Below are 16,587 nucleotides of genomic sequence, written 5' to 3'. Positions count from 1 at the left end.
GTTTTGCAGCCAAAAGAATGGAACTTGAACCTATCATCCTGATTGAGGTAACTCAGACCCAAAAAAGCATGCATGGTATGTACTCACTAATTAGTAGATATTAGCCTCCTCCCCCCATATAAAGTACAGAATACACAAGATGCATTTTACAGAACTCAAAAATGTCAACAATCTGAAGGGCCCAAGTGAGTATACCTCAGTCCCACTTGAGAGGGAAAAGAAAGCAAGCACAAGCAGGGAGTGAGGGGGAGCTAGGAGAGAAAGGGTATTGGGAGTGGAGAGGGGAACATGATCTGGTATTATGTGGGGGAAAATGACTGAAGCCATCTCCAGCAGAAAAAAACAGAAACAAGCAACCTCAGGAGATAGGCGATTGGGGGCACCCTCCAGAATGTACCAGAGACCTGGGAGGTTAGAGACTCTCAGGAATCAAAAGGAGGGATGCTAGATGAAATACCCTAGAGTGGAGAGAGGGAACTTGTAGAGTCCATCTCCAGCAGAAACACAGGGCATCGAGTGAGGGATGGAGTTGCCGTCCCACAGTCAAAACTCTGACCTATAGTTGTTTCTGTCTGAAAGAACTGCAGGGATGAAAATGGAGAAAATCCTGAGGAAAAGAAGGTTCAGCAACAGGCATAAAGTAGGATCCAGCTCAAGGGGAGGCCCAGAGGCCTGACACTATTACTGAGACTATGGAGTGCTCCCAAAAAGGGACTGCTCTCTGAAAGACCCAACAAGCAATTGAAAGAGTCAGATACAGATATTTGCACCCAACCAATGAAGAGAAGCTGCTGACCCCTGTGGTTGAATTAGGGAAAAGATGGAAGAAGCTGAAGAGAGGGGCTACCCTGTAGGAGGACCAGCAGTCTCAATTAACATGGAACTCCAAGATTCCTCTGACACTGGATCACCAACCTGGCAACATACACCAGCTGATATGAGGCCCCCAACACATATGCAGCAGAGGAATTCTGGGTCTTGGTTCAATCAGAGAAGATGCACCTAAACCTCAAGATACTGGACACCCCAGGGAATTTAGAGTTCTGGTGGGGTGGTACATGTGGGAGGTCAGGACAACTTCATGGAGACTGTGTCTGGGGTATAGGTTTGGGATGTGGAACTGTGGTAGGGTGGATTGGAGGGGAATAAATTCTGGAGTGTAAAAAAGTGAAGAAAAAGAAATAACAACAATAAAAGGAATAAAAATGAGAAATTCTGGACATGTAAAGGTATTTGTCAGCTAGTGTAACTAGGTCATAGTGTTAAATAGGGTATCTTTATTTACTATCTTTAATATTTCAAATTCTTATACATTTCTGTATTTTAAGAAACCTACGTATATACAACAAAAAAAATAGAAAATGAGTTTTTTATAGAAACAAGTGAAAAGAAAAGCTTGGTATACATACATACACTCTTAAAAATCATTGCTTTAGAACCATTATTTCAATGTTTGTATAACTTCCCATAGAAGTAACTACTTCATGTCAAAATCGAAATTAGCTTTTCAGATTCAGCTCTGGTAGAAAATTGGTAAAATGGCATAATAAAAATACAACTTTAAAATTTAAGAGAGTCATTACTCTCCCTCAATGATGTAAAAGATAGAATTAAGATTATTGTTTATTTAACATAATAATAAATCTGTATAAAAATCACATAAAGTCTATGATATTAATTATTGATATATCTCTTACCTGGAATTGACCCACTGAGGGAACTGAAAATTCCAAATGCAGACATACTCGAATACATGATTATACAGAGAATTGTAGTGCATGAGTATTTTAGGATTATTCCAGGAGTCATATAGTTATTATGTTAATTGTTAGGCAATTTACATAAATGATTTGCTTCCTTAATAGAAAATATTTAATATTACTCCCGTCCAGTCCACAAGGAGTCAACCTATAAAGTTCAATAATTCATGAATAAATTCAGGATCAACCTAAAATCCCATTTAGATTCAGGCTATTTGGAAGAGAAAATAAAATATCATAATTGATTTAAAACTCCCATTGTCAGACACTTACTTGACTAATTACCTATTAATAGTAATTGTATTATTAAAATGATTTAGCTGGCTATGCCAAAAAAATTTATAAAAGTTACAGAATTCCTGGGTCAAAATTTCCTGTTGTTAGTATCTATCATATATATGAAATAAAATTTGATGTTGGAATGAGTTATTGAAAATCTGTTGTTCTATTTCTTGATGATAAATAATACTTGGTTGTCAGTAATTTAAAAGCTGGTTGCTATTATTTGTATAAATGATATGGCTAATATTTTTGATATAAAAATCTTTAAATCCAGATATAATAATGCATATCCATCATTCCAAGTTGTTGGAAGGTGAAGGCAGGAGTATTGCAAATGCATAGCTAGCTTCTATAATTTTATAAGAAAATAAAAATAAAATGTCTCAAAATAAAAATGAGCAAAAAGTGAAATATTTTAAAACAAAATTAATTCTATCCTATAAACTCATAGTAATTCCAGTGTTATAACAACATGAAGTACATATTATTAGCATATGAATGATGCATGTGAAAACATTGTTCAAATTACAAGCAAAGAGTTGATTGCTGGTTATCTGATTCTAGACATGAAAAATAAATTGTACCCATAACTAATTTTTCAATTTTGTATGTTGGGACTCAAACTCCCTATAATATTTTAAAATTTTTCTCATTTAAAATATATACACTTTTAAATACCTGTCTTCACATTATACTGATTCAATTTCTTATAAAAGTAACAGTTTTCATATATTTGAAAACATGTTTGGCCTCAAAAAGTGCATTTTAAATATACACAGTTCAATAAAACAGATACTATAATCAAAATTTAAAACACACATTTTCCTATTATTTTCACACAATATCAGCATTTTCTTTTGCAGGGGATGTATATGACAATGAGTGTTTGTTTGGTAAATCATAAAAGACATAAAATGTTCTGAAGATGTATTGACATAAAGGTTAATTATACTTCTTGCTACCTTCTGTAACAAAGAGAAATGAGACAAAGGTAACAGCTGCCAGTTTGGTTGAAGCTATGCTTCATAGACTTGAATGGTCACATTTTAATTAATGGCTATGCCCTGCATTTACTAGAAGGAGTGAGAATTAATACATAAAGCATTCATCATGCTTTCACAGGAAATGAAAATCACCAGATACTATATAGAACACAGTATATTAGGAGGAGCCAGGTAATTTGTCTACAAAGGATGAAAGAGGGGGCTGTGTTCCCAAGGCTCAGAGCAGTACAATCCTCTGGCCATGCTGCAAATGATACCATTTCAGTTGCCATGAATGTGGGCTCAGTGTAATCCATCTTTATGCCATTTCATTGTCTTCACTATAAACCTTTGGCTTTTAACTAAAACAATTACATAAGTATACTAGGGAAAGAACAAGCTGATTGCACGATTTGAGGAAAGATCCAAGCACCAAGGACTATTGACATTTTTAATTAATGATAGGAACTATTGGAGCAGTTTATTTTGATACTATGTGAGAAAGATTTTTAAAACTTAACAACAACCAATTTACAACATTTTATGTGACTGGACTTTAAAGTAGATTTTACAAAGCTTTCCTGGAGACACAACTGACACTGCAAATAGAAAAACTCCAAATAATCAACTTATTGCCCCAATATCTACTTTTATTTTACTTTGGAAACATATTCAATTTGGAGTACAGATATAACCTCAATGTAAGTCAGGATAAAATAATTTTGTTTGATTAGTGTGGAAGGTTTGGACTAATTATTCATGAATCAACTGTTAGAAATTAGGATTCTTCATCTGCAGTTGCCACACACATCTTTACACAATCCCAGTTTCTTAGGCAGTTAGAACAAGAGAGCCCAAGGTCAAAGCCAGATTGGAAGCTTACTAGGATCCTTCCTCAAAACAAACAAAGGAACAAGCAACAACAAAACAAAAGCAAGAACTGGAAATGAAAGCAATTTGCCTGCTTGATATACAGGTCACTAGTAGAGGGTGGTGTACCTACTTGCATAAGAGCAGAGAGCAGAATTAAAAAAATAAAGGAAAAAAAGGAAAAAACAACTAAATCAACAAAAAATCAAGAAACAACAAAATCCGACTATATTTCATTTTTGAACAAAGAACTGACTTGACCAATTAGTAACTGAAATTCCCAACTCCTGTAGAAGAGGTTACTAGACTCATACCTGAAAGTGATGCCAGAGGTCAAAATGTGATCATTTAAAGCTCCTAAATTCTCTCTCTCTCTCTCTCTCTCTCTCTCTCTCTCTCTCTCTCTCTCTCTGTGTGTGTGTGTGTGTGTGTGTAACAGCAATTGAAGAGAAAGAGACCATGAGTTTGAGAGACACATCAAGAGTAAGGGACTTGCTGGGAGGAGTTGGAGGGGAAAAAAAAAGGGAATGTGAGAAATTTTGTGCTATAATTTAAAAATTGTGTGTGTGTGTGTGTGTGTGTGTGTATGTGTGTGTAATTCTATATAGTATATACAGTATTCTTTTTTAAAGTATTAATTGGAAAGGATGGTGCTCTATTTTCCCACAAACTTTTTAAATCATCCTTTAGTACTTATATAGACTGCAAAGTTTAAATAGAAATGGTTCCATTGGTTCTTAAGAGATTCCAACAGTGGTGAGATGTATTGATAAGTTACGATTTGTTGTAACTGATATGACTATTTTTCTAAAATCCTCTATTTGGTACCAGTTCCATAACTTTATCATTACCTAAGAAATTAACAGAAAAATTTCAAATATACAAAGACTTTTTGTATTGGCACATAAACACATGTTATAGAATGAATATACTGTTGGAATGGTATAAAGAGCTACAAGTTACAAAGTGGTAAAGTTCAGATAGCAAGACATTTATTTGAATTATTTTACAACCTATAATCTTTAAATAGAAATTGTATATGTGTTATGAATATTGGAAATACTAAAAAAAAAGTCTTGGTTCAAATATAAAGAAATTTACTTCTGTCTGAAGTAGGTAGGGTGACTTAAGAGATGGCTATTTTGAAGATTACTCAAACTTTATAGTTTTCCCAAAGAAAAGGATGACTATACCATATTATACATTTAAGATCAGTACTGTGATGTTTGTAAAATTGACACTGCTAAACTCTCACTTAAGAGTTAATGGGAGTGGTAGAAACCATCAAATGAGTGAGGAAGTCAGGTGATGAACATAGACCAGCAAGGAAGCGGTAAGGAAATAGCAGAGCTGCTGCACAGCACATGAGACGTGAGTGTACTGGCCTGAAAGTTGTATTGATGAAATTTTATATCATTGTTTATTCTCAACCAAGACAGAACACAGAGGTCATAACATGAAGAGGTTTTCAGAGCAAGTTAATTGATGCTGAGCTTGTTATGAAGCCAATTGCAATCATTGAAGAAAATAGAGAAAAAAAAGACATGAAGAATATTTTCCTTTATACTTACACAACCAGCATTTGGAAGAGTGGTTTATATTTGTTTAAATATTGAAAAGAATAAAAATATTTTGAAAGATTGTACTAAAAGCCAGGTGAAGAAAATGTTACTGCCTATACTGTAGCAGCAGCACGAGAAATGATCAGGAGGGTGAGTCTGAAGTATCTGACCACCTTAATAAGCAGCAAAGCATACTGAGAGTTAAGACTGATAGTTGAAGTAGAACTCCAGAAGTAGATAAAAGCTCTGACCACTCTTAGAATTTTAATTTATTACTTGAATTTTTACACAGCTCATTTTTACAACTGTCATTATGACATGAGGACATTCAAGTGAGAACTGGAATTCTATTTAGAACTTAGGATGTAAATCACCATGCTAAAAAAAAGTCACAGAATGAAGGTTCTTTGAGATGCAAACCCCTCTATAACTTCTGAAATTGTTTCAACATTTAAATGTATTTGTCACAATAACGATTAAAAAATTCCCAATCAATTCTTCTCTTAAGTTGTCTTCAAGCTATGTTTTATGTTCCTAGAACATGGCAAGACAATACCAGATTATAGAACTTTTAATCTCATCAATCTTCATAATTTTTGAAGATGTGTCCTTTCATCAAAGTTTTTACCAAAATGAAATCCTGAACGCTTATCAGACTATGTGCAATGAATAGCTTTTCTCTATTCTCACATTTTTCTAATTTTTAACAGGTTAATGTTCTAAGCTCTCACATGCCATACAGAGATTCATAAAAAAAAAGAAAAAAAGAAAAATATTGGTTTCTTATGAATCTCAATTTTTATTGCATAAATCATTGATTTGAACTTCATGTATGGGGTTTAATGATGTGGATAACAATGAATACTTAGTCATTGGTTAGGAAATATAACTATAAATCTTATGTTAAAAGAAAACTCTGTGAAATTAAACAACAATAAATTTAAAAGCTTCTAATCATTTTGTACAAAAAATCAAAAACATATCCTGTATTTTTTTCACAAAACCTTACAAATAATTCAATAATATGTGACCACATGGCCTTTTAATGGTTTCAACTAACAAGTTGAAACCTTCAAACACAATTTTAGGAAAAATATGGAGAAAATAAAATAGCTGAAAATACTCTTGCCTTATTCTTATATGCCATAATATCTTTAGATATATAAATAGCTTTAAAAAATATATTTACTTATCTCAATGAAATAATTTCATGATTTCATGAAACTGATTATATTCAATAATTATTTAACTTGACTAAGTATATTGCTTGTTAAATATAGATATAGTTATATATAATCATAGAAGTTGTTTTTAAATTGAGTGTGTGTGTGTGTGTGTGTGTGTGTGTGTGTGTGTGCCCATTGCCAAATTAAAGAAAACACAAAGTACAATGAAATTTGTTGATGTTACATTAAGGAATGAAAACACATCACTTCCTCCTGTGTTAATTTGACCAAGAGTGAATCCAAATTTGAAGTTATTTATTCCCTCTATCTCACATCTGTCTGTAGTCTATGATGACTGGCCATCCTTAATTCCAGTACTCTGCCCAAATTAAACCTGTATAGGTTTAAAAATCAATTAGTTGTCCAGTGCCTAGTTGTCAGCCTTGAAAATGTAAATTCAAGTAAGATTATACATAGGTAGAATAGATAGATAAGTGAATAGAAGATAGATTATAGATAGGTAGATAACAGATGTAGATAGATAAAAAATAGTGAAATAGAGATGATAGATTTTTAGATAGATTAATAGATGATAGATAGATGATAGATAGATAGATAGATAGATAGATAGATAGATAGATAGATGCATGAAATAATTATTTTTAAAAAAGAGGCTGAAGATTTGAAAGAGATTTGGGAGGATTATATAAGACAGTTTGGGGGATGAAAGGAAGGTAAAATATTCCAATTATAATCTGAGTAAAATAAATTACCTGAAGAAATACAAATAAAACAAAAGAATTCATGATGAACAATGTTGCCCCCAGAAAACAGATTATTAAACAAAATCCAAAAGATACTCCACCACGTCACAGGGGCACATGTTCCACTACGCTCATATCTGATGTATTTATGATAGCCAGAAGATGTAAACAACTCAGATGTCCCACAACTGAAGAATGGATACAGAAAATGTAATTCATTTACACTATGGAATACTAATCAGCTATTAAGAACTAGGACATCATGAATTTTGCAGGCAAATGGATGAAACTACAAAATATCATCCTAAGTGAGGTAACTTAGACCCAAAAGGACATGCATTATATGTATTCACTAATAAATAGATATTAGCCAACAAAGTACAGAATACCCAAAACACAACTCACAGAACTCAAGAAGGTTAACAAGCCACAGGACTCAGGTGAGGATGCCTCAGTCCCACAAGGGAGACTTTTTATACCTTGTAGATAATTAGTTTTATAAAGAGAGTCCTAATCTGCTAAGCACACTTGGCAGAGAATCTTTTCTTCCTAGTGGGCAATAGTCAGTAGAGACATACACAATTTACCAAAGTGTTGAAAATAACAGACAGAATGCTTAGTGCTTAATAGGACATCTATAATTATCTTTCGAAGGCTAATGGAATATCACCAAAAAGACAGAGAGATATAAGACAAGGATGGGAGTAGTGGATAAATTACTGTCCTTTGGATATAGCCATCACAATGATGAATCCACATTGACAGTAGTTGCCTGCAGAAGATCTAACTAGTATCAAACAAGTCAAGAATTCTAGTATACAAAGGGTTGATGATTTGTAGTCCTCACCATTTACTGAGTAGCTTTTGTCATTGGATAGTTGCAAAGAAAATCTTCATCATTCTTTTTAGAGAATGTGACCCCTGGCAAGTTGGCAAGACCCAGTTGGTGGTCCCATGGACATATGCATATATGAGGCAACAATTTGACTTACTGGGCTATCAAACAAACAAAAGAATGAAGTAGATGGGGTTGAACTGGGGAGTACATATGGGTATTTGGAAATAGCAGGAAATGGAAAGCAGATGTGATTATATTTTACTGTGTTCCTATATAAAATTATCAAAAATTAAAAATTAAAGTGAATTGAGTTGGTTTATAAACAGAGTAAGTACATGAAATATCATCTTTAACCCTTATAAATATGAATTTCTGCCCTTTCCAATTTAAGACTTCTATGACAATCCTGAATGCATTAGTTACTTATTATTGTGGATTGAATTATTTTAATTTTAGTGAATTAAGTCCATGACTGCTGTGATGTCCCAAAGCAAGTGGGCCAAATCTCTGATTTCACTGTCTTTTCTGAGTCTTCTACTTTTGGGCCTCTCAGAGACTATGGTCAACCTAAGATTTTAATTAGAAAGATCCTTCTTCTTGATTCCCCTTGCCTTGCTTGGCTATGAGTTCCTACAAGTTGTTAAGCTGATTCACTAATAACACACTTATGACTGGTTACTTCTGCCTGTTTTCTGAGTGTTAGTCTTGCTACAGAACACCATATAACATGTGCCTTATAGGCTTCTACTGCTGTGAACAGACACCATGACCAAGGCAAGTCTTTTTTTTTTTTTTAGATTTTTTTTTTATTTATATGAGTACACACTGAAGCTATCTTCAGACACACACTAGAAGAGTCCATCAAATCACATGACAGATGGTTGTGAGCCACCATGTGGTTGCTGGGAATTGAACTCAGGACCTCTGGCAGAACAGTCAGTGCTCTTAACCACTGATCAAGGCAAGTCTTATAAGGGCATTTAATTGGGGCTGGCTTACAGGTTCAGTAATTTAGTCCATTATCATCAAGATGCAAGTTTGGTAGCATCTGGGCAGTTGTGGTGCATGAGGAGCTGAGAGTTCTACATCTACATCTGAAGGCTGCTTGCAGAATACTGACTTCCAGGTGGTTAGGATTAGGGTCTTACAGCCCACACTCACAGTGACACACCTACTCCAACAGGACCCCACCTTCTAATAGCAGCACTCCTTGGGCCAAACATATACAAACCATCACAACATGGAAGTTCATTTCATAGAGCTGAGCAAATAAGAAGGCCTCAGTAACAACAGAAGAAGTGGGTTGCCAACCATACTGTTTTGAAACCCAGTCATTTTGTTGTGTTCAGCTCATTAGAAACAGGTTATTATAGCCAGCCTACACTCATATATAAAGGATGGGACATTAATGTGTAGTGATGTGGTCGCTGGGACTCATATATAAACCTGTATATCATACTTAGTAACTACCTTTAATTAAATAGTAGATGTTTATGTTAAGTAAACTTAGTAAACATTTTTTGTAACCTCAAGGAAAGATAGAAAAATGTAGAAATGATTAACTATTTGTTAACAACCTAAGGTTTATTCCAATATTTATTTATTGCACAACACTGTTACAAACATCATTTGAACTTTGTCCATAAGCACTAGACTAATTAAAAATATTTGACATTAATACAATTTGTTTAGACACTACCTGACTCAGATACTTTGGAAAAGAGCTTGGAGCACAGATCCCAATCACATGGCTTATTCGTCTACCTATCACCCATTTCCTCGCAACAGCAAGTAGGTTAAACCCTAAACCTCAAACTTTCCACCCAACTTTCACTACCCATGTGCTTTGGACACTGACAATTAGGAATGCCTGAACCCTTAGCACATAGCCCAAACTACCCCTGCCATCCTTTAGCTCTGAGTACTGACAGATAAGGGTTCCCAGACCCTGATATTGGGCCTGCATTCCTCCACGATCCAGGTGTAGACCTGTGGAGCTGTAGTGCTCGCATAGGCATGAGACCTGTTGGGCTGAGTTGTGGGTCTTGTGTGTCTGCCACCCCAGGTGGCTGGAACTGTGGCTCAGAGGGCAGAAGCACAGGAATTTGACTGTGCTTACTCCATGCAGTACCGGGAGAGCACTGGGCTGTTGGAAGCTCCTGGGTTCTATTTCAGGCATGGAGAGATCACAGTCTGAGACCCCCACAGGGTGGAGCTCTTGGGTTGGGGATCACAAGGCCGAGGCAGCTGGCCTGAGACTGGCTGATCTCAGCCCTTGGGCTCCCAGGCACCACTGAGAGAAGGGTTGAGGCACCACAGAAGGGTTGAGGTCGGGGTATACGGGCTAGACCAGCCTGCAGCCCAATGGAAAGGAGTAAGGGAGAGAAGCTCCAGTGGCACTCTACCAGGTAGAGACTCTTGGTCATGGCTGCTTGCTTGGCAGGGTCTTGGCTTGGGCTCCATGGCTGGAATGCAGGAGGTTAGGCAGGCAGCTCAGTAGTTGAAAATTTTCTCAATGGTTCCCACAGCAGGCCCCAAAGATGAGAGGTTGTCCATGGTTTAAAAAGGTTTATTGTTATGGTGGAAAGTGAATGAAGTGTACCCCTTTGTTCTCAGGGCGGACCTGAGGTTATATACCTTTTGCAAGTAGGAGGAGGGTCTGGGAAGGAATACTTAATTGGCTATGCCCTCTGGCCTTTAAGTATCTCATGAATATGGAGATGTCTTGAGGCTCTGTGGCCTGTAGTCATGTCCTCTACCTGTGGAGTGGTTGGTAGGGGTGTTGCCCTACATGTCTAAAAGGTGTGGACCAGTGGAGGTTTTCCACCTCATGTCAGGAGCTTGGAGTCTGGGAGCATGGCAAAATCCATGTTGCCCCTTGCAGGGAAACCTGCTGGGTCTCCCGCCATCTCTAGCCAGTGCTCAACCAGAAACCATGCTGTTCCTCACAGCCCACGGCCCCACATGGACCAAGATGAAGTCCACAAATGATCAGTTCCCTGTTTCCAATTGTACTACAAGCTGTGGAATTCAAAGCACAGAAAGAAAGAAAAGAAGAGCAAAAAGATACTATACCTCTTATAAAAGTTACTAACCACAACATAATGCCCCCCCCAGTGAAAATAACCTGAAAAACCTGCTAGAAACATTTTAAATAAATAGTATAACATGCTCAAATGACATGAATATATTTCAAGATAATAGAAGAAGTTGGATAATGTCCACAGTACCCACCTTTGAAAAGTGTTCAACCCAAGTTTAAAGCCTTTAGAAGGATATCATTGGAGGGCAAGTGATCTATCACTATTACGTTGTAAGCTGATTACATTTAAGTACAACACTGACAATTTATAATGTTTATAAGGCATAACATTTAGAATGTTTATAAGGCATAAAACTCTTCAGGTATTTTATATGTATAATAATTTCAATTAAAAATATGAAGAGATGAGATAACACTTCATTTTCTATATATCAAAATCAAAGAATATTCTAGGAATTTCAAAAAACATTACATATGATCATGTGAATGATAGATGTGAATATATAGTTCACTTTCATTAAAGTAAGGATTACAGACAATAAATAATCAATCTATTTTGGAAATACAACTATTAATCTCAAATTCTTTATGTTAAAATTACATAGGACTTTAAATGGTAATTCAATGAATGATAGTTTTTATGTTAATTCTTGATAAAACAAGATAAATATAGTATATAACATATAGGGATTCTTAATAACCTTAATAACATATATAAGTTCCAAAACCTAAATTTAATTAGCATTATATTTGCTTAAAAATACCAGGTTTATTAACATCATAAATGGAAATAAAGTTATGTTAAAATTAATTTTCATCTATATAATTTAGCTAAGCTTAAAATTCATCTAATTGAAGAATAGCATTTTTGAAAAATTGTACTCTTATTTTAATAAGATTATCCTTTCAATTGTGAGCACAAAAATTAATAATTGTTTTAAAACAACAGAAATATTTGTTTTGCAATATAACTAGAGATATACTTTTTTAAACAAATAACGATTTCAAATAGACTAAGATTATACAAGCAATACAATCTGCAAAACTAGTTAGAAGACAAGTTAAATAGATGTTTAAGGTATTCAGTATGTATTTTGAAAATGATTTATTGCTTCTCTTGTAAAGTTTGTAAAAACTGTAACTGAAATTGCATAACAAATTTGCTTGTCTATTGATCTAGCTAGATGCTACTTCACTATAAAATATCCTCTTTACATTTAGAATCAGCCTAGAACAGCCAGAATAGGAGAATGTTGTGGTAGGCCAAGTTCTGAAGACATGCATGGAATTTGCATAAGACAACAGTGCAAAATGCTGCTGGGGGAACCTTATTTGTGCATCTAGATACTCCTGAGAATTACTCATCTAATCCATTTGATTCCACACCAAAAAAAGTATAAGATAATGGAGACAATAGTAAAACCTTCCCAGATGGGGATAAAGCAGCTGCTGTAGTTCCTGTCCTGAATCTAGACCAAAGGCAGAGTGGATGACCATCCATCTCTCCTAAGAACAAGGTGACAGAAGTACCTCCAATGAAAGTATATAAAGTAGAAAATTTTTATACAATGTACAATCAAAAGCCAGTTTCAAGTCTGCACTATTATCCTTGCGTGCTTGAGATTCTAAGAGCATACTGGAGACCCTTCAGAGAAAGCTTGGAACAAAGGGTGGAAGGACTACACCTGACAAACTATTCACTGTTGTAGAAGGTGAATGCTTAGGGGCCTATAAATACATCAATCATTCAAATAAATGACAACTACTATGAGTATCTGACACCCAAGGTTATTGAAGATATTACTAATGGTCTCAGAACTGGGAAAGTTCCAAAGTCTGGGCCAAGTATTGGCTGCTTCTATTCTGAGCCAGCTGGAGGCCTTCCTTCATTGACTGAACCACAGAAACAACCTAGCTTTGGTGTAGAAGAAAGATTTTAATTATGTTCATCTGTAGAGAGATGCCACAGGAGAAATAAAATATGAATTTATCTACATTAAAGAAATCCTCTTTATTTTCCCAGTACCTCCAGTTATGTATTTTGCACGGTGAATTCTTTTCTTTTAATAATTGGTTTTCATGATCTGCTATGATAGAGTATTATCACCATTTGGTTCTTTAAAAGTAGGAGTAGTGTAAGCCATTACACGGAATCAGAGCATTAGTGCTTCATTGATAGACTATAACAGAAAGACCCTGATGGCAGATAAAAAAAAATCTAGGTTTTATTTCATTTTATTAAGAGCCACTGAATTTAAAATGGGAAAAAAGCCAGCAACAGATTATTCATTATAGCTCAAATAAATTAAAGTGCTAATTTCATATTTCTCTAACCACATATTCATTCAAGATTGTTCTCATTTGTTACCTTCTAAGACTGGCATATATAATTTCACTGTGCATCAGAAATATGGAAAGCTTTTACAAAAATCCACTTTCATTGTAAATGAATCTATAAAATAATAATATCCAGTTTCCTGAAATGCTTAGACTATAAAACAAAAGTTTAAGATGGTAAAACTTATAATATTAGGTCTTAAATTGAAATGAGAATATGGAACCTTGCATAAGGGAATCTTCCTGTAGTAGCAATGAATATAAGCCATGTGATAAGATCCAGGAGAGGTATGATAATGCAGACAAACAAAATAAGTAGATTAAAGTCCAGTCCATGTTGCTAACAATTGTGAATGTGGCAGGAAGAAAATGCATGAGTTTTTGGATAGAGTACCAGAGGAAGTATTTAATTATTGTTCTATCTCTGTGAAGGAAACCATTTGATTTGGATTTGCTTACAATTTATTGTCATTGTGATGAGTAGTATGGCAAGTCTTGTGAAGTCACCAACAATTCCCTGGATCCGTAGGGAGCAGGAAGAATAAGACAATGCCACTGTCTGGACTTTTGAAACTCAAAAGCTCAACCCTAATGAGAGTCTTACACCAACAAGGTCAAATCTCTTCCAACAAGGCCTCACCTACAAGGCCATATCTTCTAATTTCTCTCAAGTAGTGTCACTCCTTTATGAACAAGCATTGAAATTTATGAGCCCATGGGGGCCATTCTCATTAAAATCACTGCAGAAAACAAAGTTAAAAATTCACTGAAGTATAATTGTTGCTTTGTTGATAGATAAAATTATTTTCAGAATACCATCTAAATAATGAGAACTATGATTTATCCAAGTAGAACTGCTCTTGTCTGTAGTTACCATTAATATAACTTTGGTTTGTTCTTTGGTACAGATTTTTAGTAATTTAAATATAAAAATAGGGTTGGCAGGAAGGCATAGTGAGTAAAGGTGCTTGCAGCTGAGAATGGAGTACTACATTGGATCCCTGGACCACACAATCTATAAGTCAGAACGGAACCACAAATTTTCCTCTGACTTCTGCACAAGCACACCCACATACACTGAAATAAAAGGTAAAAAAATAAATTAATTGAAGCAGGGCTAGGGAGAAGACTTGGTAATGACCAATGCAGTTTGCTGATTCAGGGTTCCAATGTCTGTTCTAAGCACCTGTATCAGGCAGCACACAGCTCTGGGTAGCTACAGCGCTAGGTGTTATGAATCTCTTTTCTCTCTTTCCTTTTTTGACTTCTAGATCCAGTATCAGTTTCACCTGCATATATTAACATTCTAACATATATACATTGTTGAGAATGTGTTTTAAATCTTTTCAGATAGAAATAAATATTTTATATTAATGACCCAAATTTTTATTGTAGCATAAAGACACACAACTTCTAACTTAAGAGAATGTTGTATTTTAATAATTTCATTAACATATGAGAGAAGTGTTTTTCTATTACAATGTCCACTGTTCTTCCAAGTCCTATTTTAAAGTTGTATAAACAGTATATATTTTATGTGCATCTTGTGGAGAGGCATTTTGTATTCAGTATACCTATGATTCACTCATGATGTGTTTATTTATAATTGTGTATGTATATATGTATATACATACACACAGATGCATGCACACACACCAACATACACATACACACACACACAAACACATATGTATATATGTAAATTGGCCATACAAATATATCACAATTCATTCTTTTTCTGATTAACAAACTTTATTTTTAAGGTTTTATGTGTTTTGGTGCTTTTGCCCATACATGTATCTGTACATTGTGTGCAGTGTTTCTAGATACCACAAGAGGGGTCAGATCTCTTCACACTGGAGTTACAGACAGGTGGTACATCATGTGAGTGGTGGGAGTAGAAGAGAGTTGTCTGCAGGAGAAGCAATTGCTCTTAACTGCAGACACATCTCTCCAGTTCCAGGAGAAATGGCATATAGTAGTTTCCAGTTTGGTTTTATTATTAGAGTTGTTAGAAATTCACTCATGAAATATTTTTAACTAAAAAGTGAATTTATTATGCATATTAAATAGTCAAATAATCTTATAAAAACTATAAAACCACATTATCACATGTTTAAACTCACTTTATTGTCTATCAGAAATGTGGGAAAGTTTTAGTTACTTTATTACATGTCACTGTTCAGAAGTACAATGATTTTCTCTTTCTTATGTAAAACTTACAAGTTGATATTGTAAATTATAATAATTTTAAATTTACTAATTTATATGCTACATATTAATTACCTATCTAAACATTAAATATTTGTTGAAGTACAGAATAACTAGTTTGTTTTGCTCATAAAGACAGATTTATTTATTTATAAACACCATTTAGAAGATACCTACATAATACAGAATAATATAAATATCTTCTATCAAAATTTGTAATTTGATCATCTCTGTAAAGTTATTTTTTAAATTAGGTGATATTTAAAACTTTAATATTTAGAACATCTTTCTTGTAAAACCATTTTAAGTTCACATCAAAGCTTATGCTTTGGCAGGGTTACAATATTTTCTATTTATTTTGTTATAACAGCCGTACCTGACGTATACAGTCAAATCCTTTAATATATAACTTTCCCCTTGAATGTTAGTAATTCCAAATAATGTTTGTACTGTTGTTATAGTCATATGGTCATAAATTATTTTAAGGGGTAGCTTTAATATTTAATAAAGCAATTGTTTTTAATGGTTTTATGTTCTACAAAATAATTTTCAGCATGCATGTATTCAGCATGTATTTTTTGATAACACAAAATGTCCTTTGCTTCATTATTTCTTCAGTAATTCAGTTCAAAGAGGTATTTTTCACATTATTTGTTTCTCTTTAAGGAACTGTGGATTAGGGATTAAATTACTTTAGAAAATTTTGATTCTATTCAAGATTTCACAATCTGTTATCCGAAATGTATACTGACTAGTTCAGTCACAGTCGCT

General features: G+C 34.4%; 1 pseudogene; it reads left to right on the top strand.

Annotated features, from left to right (window-relative positions):
• LOC114620664 overlaps positions 1 to 13,208 on the top strand; it is a 41,272-nt pseudogene extending 28,064 nt beyond the window's left edge.
• Positions 13,209 to 16,587: the final 3,379 nt, after the last annotated feature.

The sequence above is a fragment of the Grammomys surdaster genome, unplaced genomic scaffold (genome assembly GCF_004785775.1).
Source record: "Grammomys surdaster isolate TR1022 unplaced genomic scaffold, NIH_TR_1.0 63, whole genome shotgun sequence".
Classification (NCBI taxonomy): Eukaryota; Metazoa; Chordata; class Mammalia; order Rodentia; family Muridae; genus Grammomys; species Grammomys surdaster.
This window is presented reverse-complemented; position numbering and strand designations above follow the sequence as displayed.